General features: G+C 46.4%; 1 pseudogene; it reads right to left on the bottom strand.

The window, feature by feature from the left end:
* LOC120873304 overlaps window positions 1-13,935 on the bottom strand; it is a 45,485-nt pseudogene extending 31,550 nt beyond the window's left edge.
* Window positions 13,936-17,412: the final 3,477 nt, after the last annotated feature.

Here is a 17,412-nt window from a genome sequence, read left to right on the forward strand (position 1 = left end):
GGTTCGCAGCCTCAGCGACTGGCCAGGCGCATCACTGCCTCTGGACCTTGCAGCTCTTTCCCTCCGGGTAGCTGGAGGGCAGTGTCAGCTCCGAGCTAGAGTCCTGGAGCCGCCCAGACCCTCCTGGAGTCGGGGACCAGGCTAACGGGGAGGGCTGGGTATGGGTGCCCGGATGGGGAGGGGGAAAGGTCCGCGTTGTCTCCCTTTGACTGATGAAAGCAGGGGGCAGGGGAGGCTGCCTCAGAGCAAGTGCTCAGGCGTTGAGAGACGCTGGATAGAGTAGCACCGGGCGAGAGCCACCCCCCCACCCGCCCCCAACCTCCTCATTGCAGTCAACCGCCACAGAAAACTCCAGTTTATGTCAACATCCCACACACCGCCCCCAAGCTTGCCCCCCACCCACATGCAGGTAGCTTGCGGCTCAGGACACCAACCTCTAGGAACCTCTGTATGTATACATATGTTAGTCACTCGGTCATGTCTGACTCTTTGCCACGCTATGGACCAGTAGCCAGCCAGGCTCCTCTCTGTCCATGGAATTCTCCAGGCCAGAATACTGGAGTGGGTAGCCATTTCCTTCTCTGAGGATCTTCCCCACCCAGGGATCGAACCTGAGTCTCCTGCATTGCAGGCGGATTCTTTACAGTCTTTCCCCACCAGGGAAGCCCTAGGAACCTCTGCAGTGCCCCTCCAAACCCTGAAGGTGAGCACCTATGTGGCCACCCTGGAAAAGTGCCTGCCTAGAGTAGTATCAGCTGGGCTGGGATGGTTTCTGAGGTAGGAACCAGGTACTCTGACCTGCCGGGATGCCGCACTCCACACCAGCCCTTCCGGGAAGGCAGGGTCTCTTATTTTTACAAGTTGGATAAAACTATTTAAATCCTAGAACTTTCTTCAGCTCGCATAGATGGCAGTAACCCTGGTAGGACTTCACATAAGCTGACTAATTCTATAGATCATAATACCAACCATCAGACTAGGGTGTCTCCTTGTCATGTACATGTCATGTATTACTTTTCACTTTTTAAAATACTTTTCTGAGACATTTAGTTTTGGTTGGACTGTGAGGCATGTGGGATCTTAATTCGCTGACCAGGGATTGAACCCGTACACCCTGCACTGGAAGGCAGAGTCGTAACTACTGGACTGCTGGGGATATCCCATATATTATTTTTTAAGTAGTCCTTTGGATCCTTAGCACTATGATTCACCTGTAACAAGCTCACGCACTACCCACTAGGAGGTCAAATTTGGTTCAACTTGGGAGTGAACCATTGGCTACACTGGGCCTCAGTCTTCTCAGATGATGTAGTGAGGGACTACCAATTGTCAGCGCCTCTCCATGGCAAATTATTTCTTCTGATTGACTCTTGCAGGAAATCACACAGCTGTCTGGGAGTTATCTTCTTCCAAGAGATTCACATTGGGTAGGTACAGGATCTACTTGTCTTAAAAACCCTTATGTCCCAAGGGCACCAATATTTCTTGCAATAATTCCATAGACTAGATTTCAGAGTCTTTGTCAAAATTGGCAACTTATCAATATTAACTTTTCCAGGGCACAAGGATGGTATATGTCTCCATATATTTAGGCCTTTTATCTTTCCTCTCAGCAACATTTTGTACTAGGGGCTCACACCAAGGCCACTGGGCCAATTCAACACATAGCCTGTTTTGATAAGAGCTAAGGATCGTGTCAAAATTTGAAAGAGTTTTAATACACACAGAGAGGAGATTATGTGACAGAGAACATGTGACCCATGAAGCCTATAATGTTTACTATCTGGCCTTTTAAGAAAAAGTTTGCAACCACTGTTTCATAGTTTTCTGTCTATAGCTCTTCCGTGGTTGTTGTTTCGCCACTCAGTCGTGTCCGACTCTTTGCGACCCCATGGACTGTAGCCCACCAGGCTCCTCTGTCCATGGGCCTCCAGGCCAGAATACTGGAGTGGGTTGCCATGCCCTTCTCCAGGGGATCTTCCCAACCCAGGGATGGAACCCCAGTCTCCTGCGTTGCAGGTGGATTCTTTATTGTCTGAGCCAGACATGTGTATGATCTTGTATACTGAGACCTTGCTAAAATCACCTCACTTCTGTAGTTTCTTTGTGGATTTCTTAGGATTTTCTACAAACCCAACAATTTTTTTTCTATGAATGAAGCTAGTTTCACTCATGCTTTAATCTCCATGCCTTTTATTTCTCTTTTTTACCTTCACATTTGCAGAGGCCAACAGCTGTCAGCATAGTACCATCAGGCATTTTTTTTTTTCTAATTAAAGACATGCAGCCGACTCTGTGAGTGATCTTCTCCCAGGGACTTGGACAGGAGACACATATCAGGTAGGTATGGGGTCTAGCGCAGGATCATTGCAGGCAGATTCTTTACCATCTGAGCCACCAGGGAACCCCGGATATATATAAATACATATAACTGATTCACATGGTTGTACAGCAGAAACCAACACAACCTGTAAAGCAATTATACTCCAATTTTTAAAAAAGAGCAAGAACACCTGAGCTGAGAACCAATAAACAAGAATAATTTATGTATAACATTATATCTGGGAAAGAAAGATAACAACCCATTGAAGCCAATGGGTAAGAGGAGAGGGGGACAGTTGTAGGTAGCAATGACTGTCCTGTCAGTTCCAAGACTAGAGGAAAACTGACCTAGAGCTTAAGTCTTCCAGGCTAACAGTTGAAACCATTGTTGCATAGTTGATACATACAGATCTGTCTCTTCTTTCTAGAGTGGAACTTCTCAAGCCAGTGTGCTGACTTGTAACCCATACACCTGGATCCACAAACCTTTGATACAGACTGAGATGTCTGGCCTCTAGCTGGTTCTTGGAGAACACAGAACAGGTTAAATTTGTTTGACATAACTAGAAGGACTGAACCCACTCCAGTGTTATTGCCTGGAGAATCCCAGGGATGGGGGAGCCTGGTGGGCTGCCGTCTATGGGGTCGCACAGAGTCGGACACGACTGAAGCAACTTAGCAGCAGCAGCAGAAGGACTGAGACTGTTCCCGGCAAAGCAAGATCCATTTATGGGGCACAGAGTTCACCTGCCATTCTAGAGGAAACTTTCACTTCCTAGTTGCTGAGATCCTAGTTCTTGCACAAGAAGAAATGGCTTTGTCCACCACACTTCTGTTCCCAGAGATCCCTGGGTAGGTGATTAAGATGCCCCATAGGCAAAGCGACTGCTTGCTGGATCCACCAAAGAGGCACATTTGATCTGGTCAGAAGTAGGTGAAAAAAATGCCTGAAATTGGTATCTTCTCAGTGATTTCGGTTCCTACAAAGTCAAAGGGGGTACCCTGGCTGGATAGACCCCTGGTGTTCTGACTGAGGGCAAGACTAGAGATGTCTTTCTGAAGGTGTATGATGTTGTCCCATCTGATTGCAACAGATATGCTCTGGTCAGGAGTATACCACCCTCTCCCCACCACATCCCCTACAGCTCTGAATGATGGTGGAACTGGAAGTATGTCCAAATGCAGGTATGGTGCTGTCTCCTTCCATTGCACCACCTATACCCTGGACTCATGCACCCCACATGCTCTGACTGTGTTCATGGACAGTGGTTTCTTCAGCTACAGATGTGGCGCCAGCCCCTCACATTGCAATGGATATTCCATGGCCATTGGCCCTGAGATATCTGACAGAAGGCATGAAGAGAAGTACCTCTGGGTATGTGTTTCTTCTCAGTGGTGCAGGCTTCTCCAGGAGGAACAGGTTTGCTCTGGCCCTATGGATCCCAAGCACTCTGACCAGACACAGCAAGAGAAGGCTGACTGCATCACAGTTACTGTCCTGGCCTCTTCCATTGCAACGCCTGTGTTCTGGACAAGTGGAACCCGGGTGTTCTCATTGTAGGGAAATGTAGGGCCTCCAAATACAGGCAAAGTGCTGACCCCACCCACTGCAACTGATGTACTTTGGCTGCATGGTTTCTGGGTGACTTGAACACAGGAAGGAAGCTGATACATGCTCCTTCTCAGTGATGCTATCTCCTCTAACAAGAACAGGTGTGCTTTGGCTGGGTGAGTCCCAGGGGGTCTGACTTTAGGCAAAAAGAAAAGTGTCTCCCAGGAAAGTTTTGCTTTCAGTAGTGCTGGCCTCTCTAATTGTAACAGAGGTGTTATAGGCTGGCAGAACCCTGGTGTTCAGGTCCTAAGCCTCCCCAAACAAGAGTGGTGGTGCTCAGCTCTGTCCTAAAGCTGACATGGAGCTTCAGACATGGAGCTGGGGCCTGGGGCAAACACACTGACCCCTGAGCTGTCATTATCCAAAAGAGCTGTATGTGCCATGAATAGATTTGAATCTGGAGTGGTGTTAACTAAAGGTGAGCTGTGCCTGGTGCTGGGCATCCTGCTGATGGCTTGGGGCAAGAAGTAGCAGGTGGGCAAATGGGGAAAAACACCAGATGTACCAGCAAAGGCTGGTTGGGTGTTGACAGTGATGCCACAGGTGGAACATAGGGATGCCATATATGCAAAAACTGAGTTAAGTCCCCATGGAGTACCTGGGCTGCAGTAGAGGTTAAGTTTTGAACTTGTACTGGGATTTCCATGTTTCCTAAAGGGGAAATGATATCAAAACTGTTCAGGGGGCAGTCTGTCAGGAGGAGCCTGGGAAGGGGGCATTGTAGCCATACCAATTTCATCAGAGTCAAAGGCGGGCTCGGATGCCCAGTTGGCTAACTCCTTGTCTGCTGGAAGAGCAACTGCAAAAGCAGTGATGGATAGGCTAGTAAAGCCAGAGCCAATGGGGAGAGGGACTCCCTGCTGTAGCCTGTCAGGGTCTTCAGATGTGAATGAGGTGACTCCTGAGCTAAAGGAAAGGTTCAAAGTTGGGGGCAGGGGTCCTGGCGGAAATGCAGGTGAACTGGTAGAGGCTAGAACCTGTTCCACACCGGGTTGGGCCTGGTCAAATGGGAGGGAGCTCGCACTGGATCCTGGGGGCAACCAGGAGATAAAAGCCTGGAAGAGGAGAGCGGTGCCCTTGTCGGTTACATCCAACCCAGAGCAGGCTGAGTCTGCAGAATGGCTGACTCCAGCGGAGGAAGTGAAGCAATGAGTGGCTGGCCAGTGGAAGTGAGGGAGGAACATGGTCAGCTGGGTGACAGCTAGTCTGGAACAGGAGTTGGCAAGGGGGAGGGCAGAACCATGCTAAGAACGTTACTCTTGGAAAGCACTGTTTGCTGTCTGATCCTGGGAGTGCAAGACTCAGTTTGGAGCTGCCTGCTAGATACTTTCCCTACCAAGGCAAACCATGCAACATTTGCCTTGATGCTGTGACACAGCATTGGAATGGGTAACTGAGTGGGGTCATGCCAGCAGAGGACGGGGAAAAGGTGCCAGAGGGCAAAGGGCAGGACCCAATGGCCCTTCCCTTGTCCCTTTGAGATTCCCATGCCTGGTTGCAGTTGTTTGGCACCAGATGCCCCCTGTGCTAAGTGGGAACTGCTCAGGACTGCTGATGCTTGATGCCAGTAGAACGGGGACCACCAGGGCACAGGGTCTTCAGCCTCCTCAGCACCTGACCTGGGACAGTAGTAGCTGCTGTAGTCACTGCCTCTAGGTCTGCTGGCCTTTTCTCTGTGAGTCACAGGAAGGCAGAGTCTGTGTAGAGCCAAGTGCTGGAGCAACCTGGATCTTGCCAAAGTGGGGCCTGGGTTACTCGAGGTCAGTGTAAGAGATACAGTGATGGACAAGATGGATGGGCTCTGTTTCCTGCGGATACTGCTGCACCCAGGTGGCCCAGGATGGCTGCAGCAGGACACGTGCTAAGATGGGGAAGGAGTGACCAAGCAGCATGGGGTGCAATTAATCCCAGTCTCTTCCTTTCAGGTGGCCACCACTAACCACACAGTTTACCTCCACACCCTCCCAGTCTCATGCTAGTAGCTCAGGGCTACCAAATACAACCCCTTCCTGGGACCTCTCTAGACCTCCATGGTCACCCTGGAAAGCCACAGATCCCTCGCATCCCCAGCCTGGGAGTTTTCTGAGCTGGGGCTATAGCATCCAGACCTGACCTGACCAGATGCCACACCCCACAATATCCTTTCCAGGTAGTCAGGTTCTCTTCAATTCTTTTTGTACAGTTTACAAATTAAAACAGCATTTAACCCTTAGACCTTTCCTCAGGTCACACGCATGGTAGCAGAGAAGCCAGGATTTGAACTCTGTCTGATTCCAGAGAGACGGTGGTGCCTCATCTTCATGTAGGCACTGTGAGTGACCATTTTTATAGTCTTTAGGGGACTCAGCACCATGGCACACCTCTAATGAGCACATGCAATGCACAGTAGGAGGTCTGAATTGGTTCAACTCATAAGACACCCACTGGCCACCTCTTCTCTGCTCTTCTCAGATGTAGGACAGAGATCAACAATTGTCAGCATAACCCCATCAGGCCTTATCTTCTGTTTGAGTCCTTTGGCCAACCACACAGCTATCTGTAAGTGATCTTCTCTCACATGCAAGGACAAGATGCACAGCAGTTTAAAAGTTTTATGTTTCAAGGCATACTGTCTTGAAATTTGTGATAATTCCACAGCCCTGCTTTGCTCTGGGACAAAGGACATCCTTCCAATTGCTACCTTCCTGAGAGATTTTTTTTTTTTTTTGCAAGGGATGTTAAACTTTGTCAGTCACTTTACACATATTTGAGATATTCACTTGGCTTTTCTCCTTTATTCTCTTAAGATGGTAAATTACACTGATTTTAAATATTAAACTAACCTTGCATTCTTGCTACAAATTTCATTTGGCCATAGTAGATCATCTTTTCATTTTTGGTTACATTTGATTTCCCAAAAATGTTAAAGATTTTTTATATCTATGTTCATAATGTACATTAATCTGTATTTTTTTTTACTATGTTGTAGTATTAGTCTAATGCTAACCTCATAGATTGAGTTAGGAAAAGCTGCCCCTTTCCCTATTTCCTGAGAGTTTATGTAACACTGGTAAAATATCTTCCTTATATATTTGATGAAATTCACCAGGAAAATTATCGGGACCTGTAAATTTCTTCCTGGAATAATCATTTGTTATGCTTTTAATCCTCTAGATCAGTAGCTATGCCCCCCCCTTTCTTCCTTGATGTTGGTAATTTGAATTTTCTTTTTATTTCTTGATCAATTTTAGTAAATTTTTATCAGTTTTATTAATCTTCAAAAAAATCCAGCTTTGCTTGTGAATTTTCTCTAGGTTTTCTTCTACTTTTATATTTGTTATTTCTTTATTTCTACTTTGGATTTAACTTGATTTTCTGTTTTTAAAATGGAAAACTAAATAATTGTTTTTAGATCTTATTTTTAATATAAATACTTAAAGCTTCAACATTCCCAGGACTTCTCTGGTGCTCCAATGGTTAAGACTCTGCATTTCCAACGCAGGGGGTGCAGGTTCCCTGTTTTGGGGAACTGAGATCCCACAGGCTGCGTGGGTGGCCAAAAAAAAAAAAAAAGCTGCAACATTCCTTTAAGCACTGCTTTAGCCACACTCCACAAATTTTGATATGCTGTTTTTAATTATCATTCATTTCTAATTTCCTAATTTTCCTTGTTATTTGTTTGATCCATTGGTTGTGTAAAAGCATGTTTTGCTTATAAAGGACTTTCTAGATATGTTAGCTTTTGGTTTCTACTTTCATTCCATTGTAGGTATTCTGTCTTTTGAAATTTGCTGACTTGTTTTTTCACCTCATGTGTGCCTACCTTTGTGAACATTCTATCTTTACTTGAAAAAGAATGTATGTTCAGGTAATGTTGATGAATTGTTTATATAAGTCATTAAGTCAAGATAAAATTTTTGTACTTTTTTTTGTCCACTTGATATAACTGTTCATGAGAAAGAAATGTTAGCATCTCCAATTATGGTTGTAATTTGTATATCATCTTTTGGTTTGGTCTGTTCTTGCCTTATTATATTTTGAAGTTCTGCTGCTGCTACTGCTGCTAAGTCACTTCAGTCGTGTCCGACTCTGTGCGACCCCATAGACGGCAGCCCACCAGGCTCCCCCATCCCTGGGATTCTCCAGGGAAGAGTACTGGAGTGGGGTGCCATTGTCTTCTCCAGAAGTTCTGCTATTAAGTTCATAAATATTTAAGATATTTATATCTTCCTTATAAAGATATAAACTTCTATAAAAATACATTTTGTAAACTGGAGAGTTTGTAAAATGCTATAAAAATACATTTTTATATGCATCAGAATTCATGGACAGAAACTTTCACAGCAGCATCATTATGGTTACTGGTAACTGAAAGCAATACAAAGGTGCATCAGCAGTAGAATGGATAGTTACTTGCTTGCTCAACAGCAGTGAAAATGGATGATACACAGATACACGGAATAACATGGACAAAGCTTACAAGCATTTATTTTGAAGAAGATATAGGGCCAAACAGAGCACATAATAAATGACTCCAGTCATACAATGATCAATAACAGCTACAACCAAATTCTATTTTGGGGACTCATAAACCATAGGAAAAACTATTCAAAAGTCAGATAATACTGACTTTTAAGATTAGGATATTGGATTCCTCTTGGTGTTGGGGGAGGACCCCTTGGTGACTTGGATGGACCCCTCAGGACAATGTGCATGCTCAGTTGCTTCGGTTGTGTCCAACTCTTTGTGACCCTGTGGACTGCAGCCCACCAGGCTCCTTTGTCTATGGGACTCTCCAGGCAAGAATATTGGAGTGGGTTGCCATGTCCTCCTCCAAGGGATCTTCCTGACCTGGGGATCAAACCCACAACTCCTGCTTCTTCTGCATTGCAGGCAGATTCTTTACCCACTGAATCACCTGGGAAGCCCACTCAGGACAATGGGTACTGCTGATGTTCTTTTGTATTGCCTTTAGTGCTAGTTAGTTACATAGGTATCAACTTCAGAAAGAGTCATTAAAATCTATTTTAAAATTTCCTATGTGCATGTCACATTTCCCTAGATTATGGGTGAAACTGTGTTTCTCCAAAATTCATATGTTGAAGCTCTAACCCTTAGTGTCTCAGAATGTGACTGTGTTTGGAGATAGGGCTTTTAAAGAGATAATTAAGGTAAAATGAGGTCAAATGGGTGGGCCCTAATCCAATATGACTGGTGTCCTTATAAGAAGAGGAGATTGGGACACAGACAGCATGGACTGAAGGACAACCATGTGAGAATACAGCAAGCCAAGGAGAGAGGCCAATCTGCCAATAGCTTACTATTGGACTTCCAGGCTCCAAAACTGTGAGAAAATAAATTTGTGTTGGTTAAACCACCCAATCTGTGGTACTTATCATAGCAGCTCTAGCAAACTAATGCACAGACAGTAAGTCCCCTACATATGAACCTTCAAGTTGCAAACTTTCAAAGATGCAAATGTGCATGCCAGCCCCTTATGCCAACTGTTGTACTGAACCTACTGTACTTCTCAAGGTACTGTAAGATTAAAAATGTTTCCTTTATTTTTTGTGCTTGTTTATTTTTTATGTACATATTTGTGTGAAAAGTATTATAAAACCTATTACAGTATAGTACTATCTAGCCGATTGTGTTAGTTAGGTACGTAGGCTAACTTTGTTGGATTTATGAACAAATTAGACATGAATGAGCTCTTGGAACAGAACTCATTCATATGTAGGAGACTTTCTTTAAGGGAAAAATTGGTATGAATATAAACGTGGTTCTCACCTTAAGTGCAACCACTCTATGAAAACAAAAGATGTAAATTTTAATGCAGCTTAAAAAATACCTGACTTAATGCAATGAAAACAGGAAGAAAAAGAATTGTGTAAATGAAATATTGATTAAAAAACAAAAGGTTGTATAAGGTCTGGTGAGAACAGTTGCTGGGGGCTGAGTGCTGAATGGAGGTTGTAGAGGCCTACAGTGTGCAATTCATTTGAATCCTGACCAGCCAGAGGGGAAAGACCTCCTCTCTGAACACCCTGAGCATTCCGTGGAGACCCCAGAGAGACCACCCTTTAGAAGTAACACTGTGCCTTAGCATGCATGCCCTTTCTCCAGAGGGCCAGCAGCTGACAGTTGCTGGTAGAAGGGTTCTGAGTGACTAGCCGCAGGCACATCGGACCCACAGAAGACTTTAAGGTTCTTTTCAACTTTCCCTATCAGTTCTTGTGGATAACCTGCTAGTAGGGGTACCGACAGGCCCCTGAGAGGGCGTTGAGCCCTCTCAAGGGTGCCGTCCCAGGATAGGGTGCCATCCTATGTCCCTGGCTCCTCTGGGCACCAGGCCTAACTCGCCCAGTGCTGGTCTCAATAGCTGAGCTCCCAGCACTACCTCAATAGCTGCGTCCTGAGACTAAATCTTGACCTTTGGCTCCAGAGGTTAAGGGTTAAGTCTCCACATCTCCGGTCACAGGCCAAATGCTCCAGGCTAGCTCCTAGACCGAATCCCAACCTTGACCAGCGGCTGCCAGGAGGCAACCGAGGAGCGGCCAGCCAGCCAGAGACAGCCATCCCACCTCGTGACTTTTCCAACAGGTTCTAGCAGTGAATTTCGCTCTAAGATTCCGGAGAAAAGCAGAAAAGTATTAGAAAGGGACTTCCGGCGCCCAGGCCCCAGCAGGGTCAGGTCAGAGCAGCGGAATGGGGACCCGTGACTGCCTGGCCAGTCCCTGCCAGTAGAGGGCGCCTCCGAACGCGTATCGAGCGGCCCCTTCGCCCTCACACCTGTCCGCCTAACCTCGGAAAACCTGGCCAGGACCGCAGGGCGCAGCCGCAGTGAGGTGATGAGACGTCACTGCCAGGCTCCTGGACGTGGATATGGGGACCACAATAGAACACGAAACCAGTAGGCCAGACCGGGATGCATCTGAGCACTGAGACCCGAAAGGCGTCCCCACTGGCCTCTCCCACTCTCTCAAACCGCGTTCTCCACCCCTTGGAGGTCGGAGAACACCCGCTATTCACAGGACATCTTGTTTCATGGCTTTGGCAGAGCGGTCCAGCGGATTTAAGCCACCGTCGCAAAACCCCAACCACGGCTGACCCCACCGCTTCTGGGCAGCCATGGTGCATACTGGCAATGACACGAAGCAGCTTTTAAAAGGAGGAGGCGGCTTGAGGCGCACAAGGTGTTCGTAAGGAGATTTGGGGAGTTAAATAGAGGTAGCTTTAGGTTGACCAAGATAAATGGAGAAACGCGAACTGCAAAACAGCATTCAAAGTATAACTTTATTTTTACTAAGAAAAACAATGTGTATAGAATATATCTGAACGTACATACACACGCATAGAGCAAGATTTACATGTGAAGACTCAGTTCTAAGAGGATAATAGAAGCTTGCAAACATTGCTCCAGAAGCTAAAATTATCAGACTTTTCACTTCGTGTTTTAGAAATGTGTATAGGGTTGACATTTTATATGTTAAAGTATTAGGAAAAATAACATTCACAAACGCATTTTACAATCTCAGTTCAAAAGTCCTGTGCCTTTAGAAGTGATTCCTGTTAGTAGCAAAAAACAAACAAAATCCGCATGATTCCCATTCATAGGAATCACAGCAGAAGGATACAATGTTGTTAAACTTGCATGAAATTACCTAAAGCCTCTTTAAGGCAGATTTTTGGACTTTAACCCTAGAATGTCTGATTCAGTAGGTCTAGGTTCAAACAACTGAGAGTTTGCACTTCCTTAAGTATTCTCATGTGGGACTTCCCTGGTGGCTCACTGGTAAAGAATCTGCCTGCCAGTGCAGGAGACACAAGTTTGATCCCTGGTCTGGGAAGATCCAACAAGTCTCAGAGCAAGTAAGCGCCTCTGCCACAACTACTGAGCTTGTGCTCTAGAGCCAGGGAATCACAACTACTGAAGCCTGAGTGTCCTAGTGCCTGTTTGAAGCAACAAAAGAAGCCACCTCAATGAGAAGCCTGTGTACTTCAATATGGAGTAGCCCCCACTCTCCACAACTAAAGGAAAAACTCAAGAAGCAGTGAAGATCCAGCACAGCCCCAAATTATTAAATAAATAAAATAATAATTTAAAAAATCCTTTAAAAAACGTGTTATCATGTGATGGTTTTGCTGCTGGTTCACAGATCAAACTCAGAGAAGTGGTGTTCTAGGAAAGGCAATGCTGTCTCATGCCCCAGACAACAGGGCTGGAGGTTTGCAGACTCCACAGGGCAGATCCCAGAGTTCTCACTGACATCCCTGGAGGTCTCAGCAGTGAGCAAAACAAAGAAATGTCCCTCTGGACGTCCTAGTCCCTCCACTGCTAAGGAATCCAGTGAGGAAGCCCCAGGATGCGGGTGACCACAAACCTCCACCAGGCTCCACCTACTGAAGTCCCCAAATCATTAGTTTCTTCTGCCTGGAACTGCCTGAAACAATAAACCCAACATGACTCATTCCTCACCTCCTTCAAGTGTTTACTCAGTTATCTTCTTACTAAGGAGATCTCCCTTACTGCACAAATCTGCATAAAAACAAAACCCTAAGTTGTTAAAAACCAAAAAAAAAAAAAAAAAAATCTGCGTTGGTGTCAAAGGTCCTATTCCTAAAAACCAGCAGGTGGAGCAGGTGGGAGAGGGGTGTGGCCAGGCTGGTGGCTTCAGTCCTGCTCCTCCTTGTGGGAATATTACAGACTTACCTCCCTACTTCTCAGCACATAAACACTTCTCTCCGTTCTGCCTACTACATTCTACTTATATAATTTAGTATTTCTTCTCTGTCTTTTTAAAAAAAAAATTATGTATTTGTTTAGCTGTGTCTTAGTTGCAGCATGTACAATCTTCTTAGCAGAGCTCAGGTTTCTCTAGTTGTGGCACATGGGTAGCAGAGTGTGTGGGCCTGAGGCATGTGGGATCTTAGTTCCCCAACCAGGAATCAAACCCATGTCCACCACGTTGGAAAGTGGATTCTTAACCTCACCCAGGGAAGTCCTCAAGTACTTCTTTCCTGTTGTCTGTCTGTCTTCCTTGAATATAATATAAGCTCCGTTGAAGGCAAGAGTTTTTGTCTCAATTGTTTCATGATGTCTCCCATGCACCTACAATACGTCTTCAGTGAACATTTGTTAGATCAGTGAATAAACATAACACTACAGATCTTTGTTCACTTTCACTATTCTTTTTACAATATTTTCAAGAATGAAAAAGAATCACTTTTGGAAATACCATCCTCAGTGGGGCTACTTCTTTGAAGGGCCTCCAAACATCCCTCTTGCATTTGACTTGATCTGGCTTTTTTTTCCCTTTAGTTCCTGACAGAACATACTGAAATGCACAAAACTGATTAACACTTTAGGCTACATGCATTTGAAGAGCAACAAGTTAAGTTTATTAGCTCCCAGCTACGTGTGGAAGCACTCTGAGTCTCAGTAACACCACGGAATGATCGTTTGGATTTGCCGTCTTTGGAGCATCGGAAAAAACGCTTAGCCTCTAAGAGCACGCTGACCTTGATGAACTGTGAAATAATCTTTATCAACACTTTCGTGATCGACTGCAGACAACACTGCTCACAAATCCATGTGCCTTTTTTTTGAGAGAAAGCAAAACGCCTTTCCCACGGCCTGGAATGGCTGGGACATGCGCTCTTTGCTGCGTGCGGAGAGGTGACTATATTACCCAGAGTGCTCTGCGCTGAAGAGCGGCAGTGCTGACCCAATGAAGGCGCGGGAGAGGGGTGAGCCATGTTTGGCAAAAGATAGGGGCGGGACTTCCGGTCTTTCTTTGTGGCGGTCGTTTGGCTGGCTTGGGGCAGGTTTATTAGCTCCGTAGCTCCTGATCGCTGAGTCGGGTCTGAGGCAACCAGAGACTGAAAGGTCGAGAGAAACTGTTGTCCTCGCTGCACAGAGGTGAATCTGAGGCTTGGAGTGGGGGCCACCTGAGAGGACCTCACATTAGGGCCGGGCTGGAAGGGGTGATGTTGGAGTTCCCACACTGGTCACCTGTCATAACCGTCCCTGTTCACCACAGGCTCAGAGCACAGAGGCCTCACTGATGGACCTGGCATGAGTTGGTGCTGAGGTCTTCAGGCCCTCACTTGAACCACTCACACTTTTGAATCCTAAAGCCCCACATATGGGGAGCACAGATTACCACAGCCTAGGTCAGAGGGTCCAGCACCTGCAGGGGTGTGAGAAGGGAGGGCCCATTTCCGAAAGTCAGTGTGATGAGATGTGGGAGTGTTACAAGCAGAGAGATCGCGTGTGCAAAAACCTGGAGGAGCTTCTGGTCCAGGACTTTTGGGGAAACTTGGGCTTCATGTCCTGTGGAGGAGGTGTACCTGGGTTCTTATGGTGCTTGGAACCATGGACGGTTGTGAACAGAGAAGGAACACAGTCTGAGTTAGAGTTTTTAAAGTTTTCCCCCAACTGGAAAAGGGGTGATGAGGACAGTGAGTCACCTGAAGGTTGAGCCCTTCTCCAAAGTCACACAGCTGGTAAGAGGTATTACTGAAGACTAGCATACAGAAGTTAACAATAAGGCTTCCCTGGTGGCTCAGTGGTAAACAATCCACCTGCCAATGCAGGAGACCACAGGTTCAGTCCCTGATCCAGGAAGTTACCACATGCCTCAGAGCAACTAAGCCCATTTGCTGCAACTTTTTGAGCCTGTGCTTTGGAGCCCCTGTTCTGCAACAAGAGAAGCCACCACAATGAGAAGCCCTTGCTCTGCCATGAAGGGTAGCCCCTGCTCTCTGCAACTAGAGAAAAGCCCACACAGCAGGAAGACCCAGCACAGCCAAAAATAAATAAAATTTTTAAAAAGAGAAGTTAACAGTAAGCCCAGGTCACTTGGCCCCAGAACTAGGCAAGGGTACAATGGTGGTTTGAGCCCATGGAGCCCTTCCATGGTGACTTGCTTCTCATAGCCTCCCTCTTCCCACAGGTTCCATGGACACAGAAGTGCTTAAGGACCCTAGCGAGGTGAGTGGGATCTCACTAGTCCCAACTTCCTCACACAAAACACACAGGTTCTCTGAGATTGTGTTGCTCTAGGATGCAGACTGTCACTCTGCTAGCCCTTTGGCCTGGGGACTCTTGAGAAACCCCAAGCCCTAGGTCATTGTTTATGTGAAATAGTTCCTATGTCTGGCAGCCAAGGGAATGAGGTAGGGCAGGTTATTCCAGGCACAAGTAGCAGTAGGTCCAAATGCTTGAAGGTAAAGTTGAACTGGGAGTGTTCAGAGAACCACATTTTTCTTTCCTCTGGTGATCAGGAAAGAAACATTCAGACCTGAAATGGCAGCCTGAGAAGTTGAATGTTTTCCTGGAGAGGATAGAAGCAGTGGTATAGGAACAAGGAGGTTATGTGACTCAGGTCTTAGAAGGCTCTGTCAGACTGCAGAGGAGTGAGGGAGGAGGCAGGAAGACCAGGGATGATGTTACTATAGTAGTCCAGATGAGTATTGGTGGTAACTGGACAGTCTGGTGGCCATGAAAGTAGGAGAAGTGGTTGGATTCTGGATCTGTGTTTTTTTTTTTTTTTTTTTTTTATATATGAGTGAGTGAGTAAGAGGGATGTGTTAGTCATTCATTTGTGTTTGACTCTTCGACCCCATGGACCATATAGGCACCCCACCCCACCCCCCAGGCTCCTCTGTCCATAGAATTCTTCAGGGAAGAATACTGAAGTCAGTAGCCATTCCCTTCTCCAGGGCATCTTCCTGACCCAGAGATTTAAGCCAGGTCTCCGGCATGGCAGGCAGATTCTTTACTCTCTGAGCCACCAGGGAAGCCCCTTTAATGTATGACTGACTGGATGTTCTAATGTCAAAGATGAGAGAGAAAAAGGTAGGAGTTGGGGATTACTCTGAGGTTTTGGAAGGAAGAAAAGAAAGCTGGAAGTAATTTTCAATGGGAATATCAGGAGTTTTTTTGTTTTATTTTTTGGTGGGAGGCAAGCCATGTTAAGAATCTGAGATGTTTCAGAAAATACTGCTTGAAGGCATTAAATTGGCAGTTGGACTTAAATATCTGAAACTCTGGTGAATGATTCAAGGTGGAGACATCAAAATGGTGGTGGTTACTCTGTGTATCCAAGATGAGGTGGAGATGTGGGTCACATTTAGGAGGAGGTTATGGTGGTAATGCTATTAGCAGGCCAGGAAAGGGAAGGTGGTGCCCCAAGACTGGGTCTCTTGTTTGAGTACCTGGTTAGGGGTAACATGCAATCACAAGCATTGTTGAGGGAGAGAACTGGCCATGAAAGGGGGCTTGGGAAGAGGATGGTCTGGCAGGTGGTCAAGGCTCCCAAGGGAAGAGTAGACACTGAAACGATGTAGAAGCCTAGATATAACTGAGGAAACATGACGCTAAGGCTGAGGCTGATTCATATGCTCAGGTCTATGGACTTACTAGGATTTGGGGTGACCCTGGAGTGTTTCAGTCAGGCTGGTGGATTTGGTCAGGGGAAAATGTGGTTGTTTCATCGAGTCACTAAGCTGTAGGAAGAGAGCCATGAGGTTGGGCTTTGAATGAGTGTTAGGTTGAGAGAAGAGGGTTGTGACTAACAAGGGGACAGTAAGGGCCCCACGGAAGTGGAAGAGGACCACTGGGATCTGAATGCATGTGGCTCTGAATGGCTGAGGGTGACACAAGCAATAAGCCAGAAGTGAGGATGGGATAGCAGGATTCAAGGCTGCCCCTGGCAGTGGGAGCCAGTGAGGGTCTGGAGTAGTGCTGAATCCTGTTTGCATTTGCATAATCTTGACACCATGAGGTAAGTAACATGGGGAAGCCAGGCAGAGGTTTACAGCATGTGACAGAGAGGTGGTGGTGGTGGCAGTAGGGTCTGGAGATAGAAGAGAGGTACAGTCTAAAGTATGATATGCACATGAAGAAGAAGTATGAAGTGATATCACCAGTGTCCTGGTAATAGGGACTGAAGGATGAAAGGTGGGCCCAAGTTTGGTTGTGGTTGGGAGGCACCATCCTGGAGACTTCCCAGGAATTGCCTGGCAGGACAGGTGGCGCCCTCCATGGCAGACCTGGATCTTAATGGCATCCTTGCGCCCACCTGCCTAATGTTGCTGAGGGCTAGACACAGTAACTAATGGGACCACTAGGAGGGAACAGACACAAATGGCACCAGGGTCTGATACCTCATCTGAGTTGTGGAGCTGGGGAGAAGTATGAGCGTGGAATACATATGGGGGGATATGGATTGGGGATCTTTGACGGAGAGGCTGTTCATGATTTCCTCTCTCCTCATCATGGCAGGGCAGCATAACCTTTGAGGATGTGGCAGTGTACTTTTCCTGGGAGGAATGGGCTCTCCTTGATAAGGCCCAGAAACTCCTATACTGCGATGCGATGCTGGAGAACTTGGCACTTATGGCCTCTCTAGGTAAGACCCTCATTCCTGCCCCACTATATTTTCCTTTTCCCCATGGACAGATCAAATCTTTCTCACATCAGGACCTCAGGC

The sequence above is a fragment of the Oryx dammah genome, unplaced genomic scaffold, assembly GCF_014754425.2.
Source record: "Oryx dammah isolate SB20612 unplaced genomic scaffold, SCBI_Odam_1.1 HiC_scaffold_13, whole genome shotgun sequence".
In the NCBI taxonomy this organism is placed as follows: Eukaryota; Metazoa; Chordata; class Mammalia; order Artiodactyla; family Bovidae; genus Oryx; species Oryx dammah.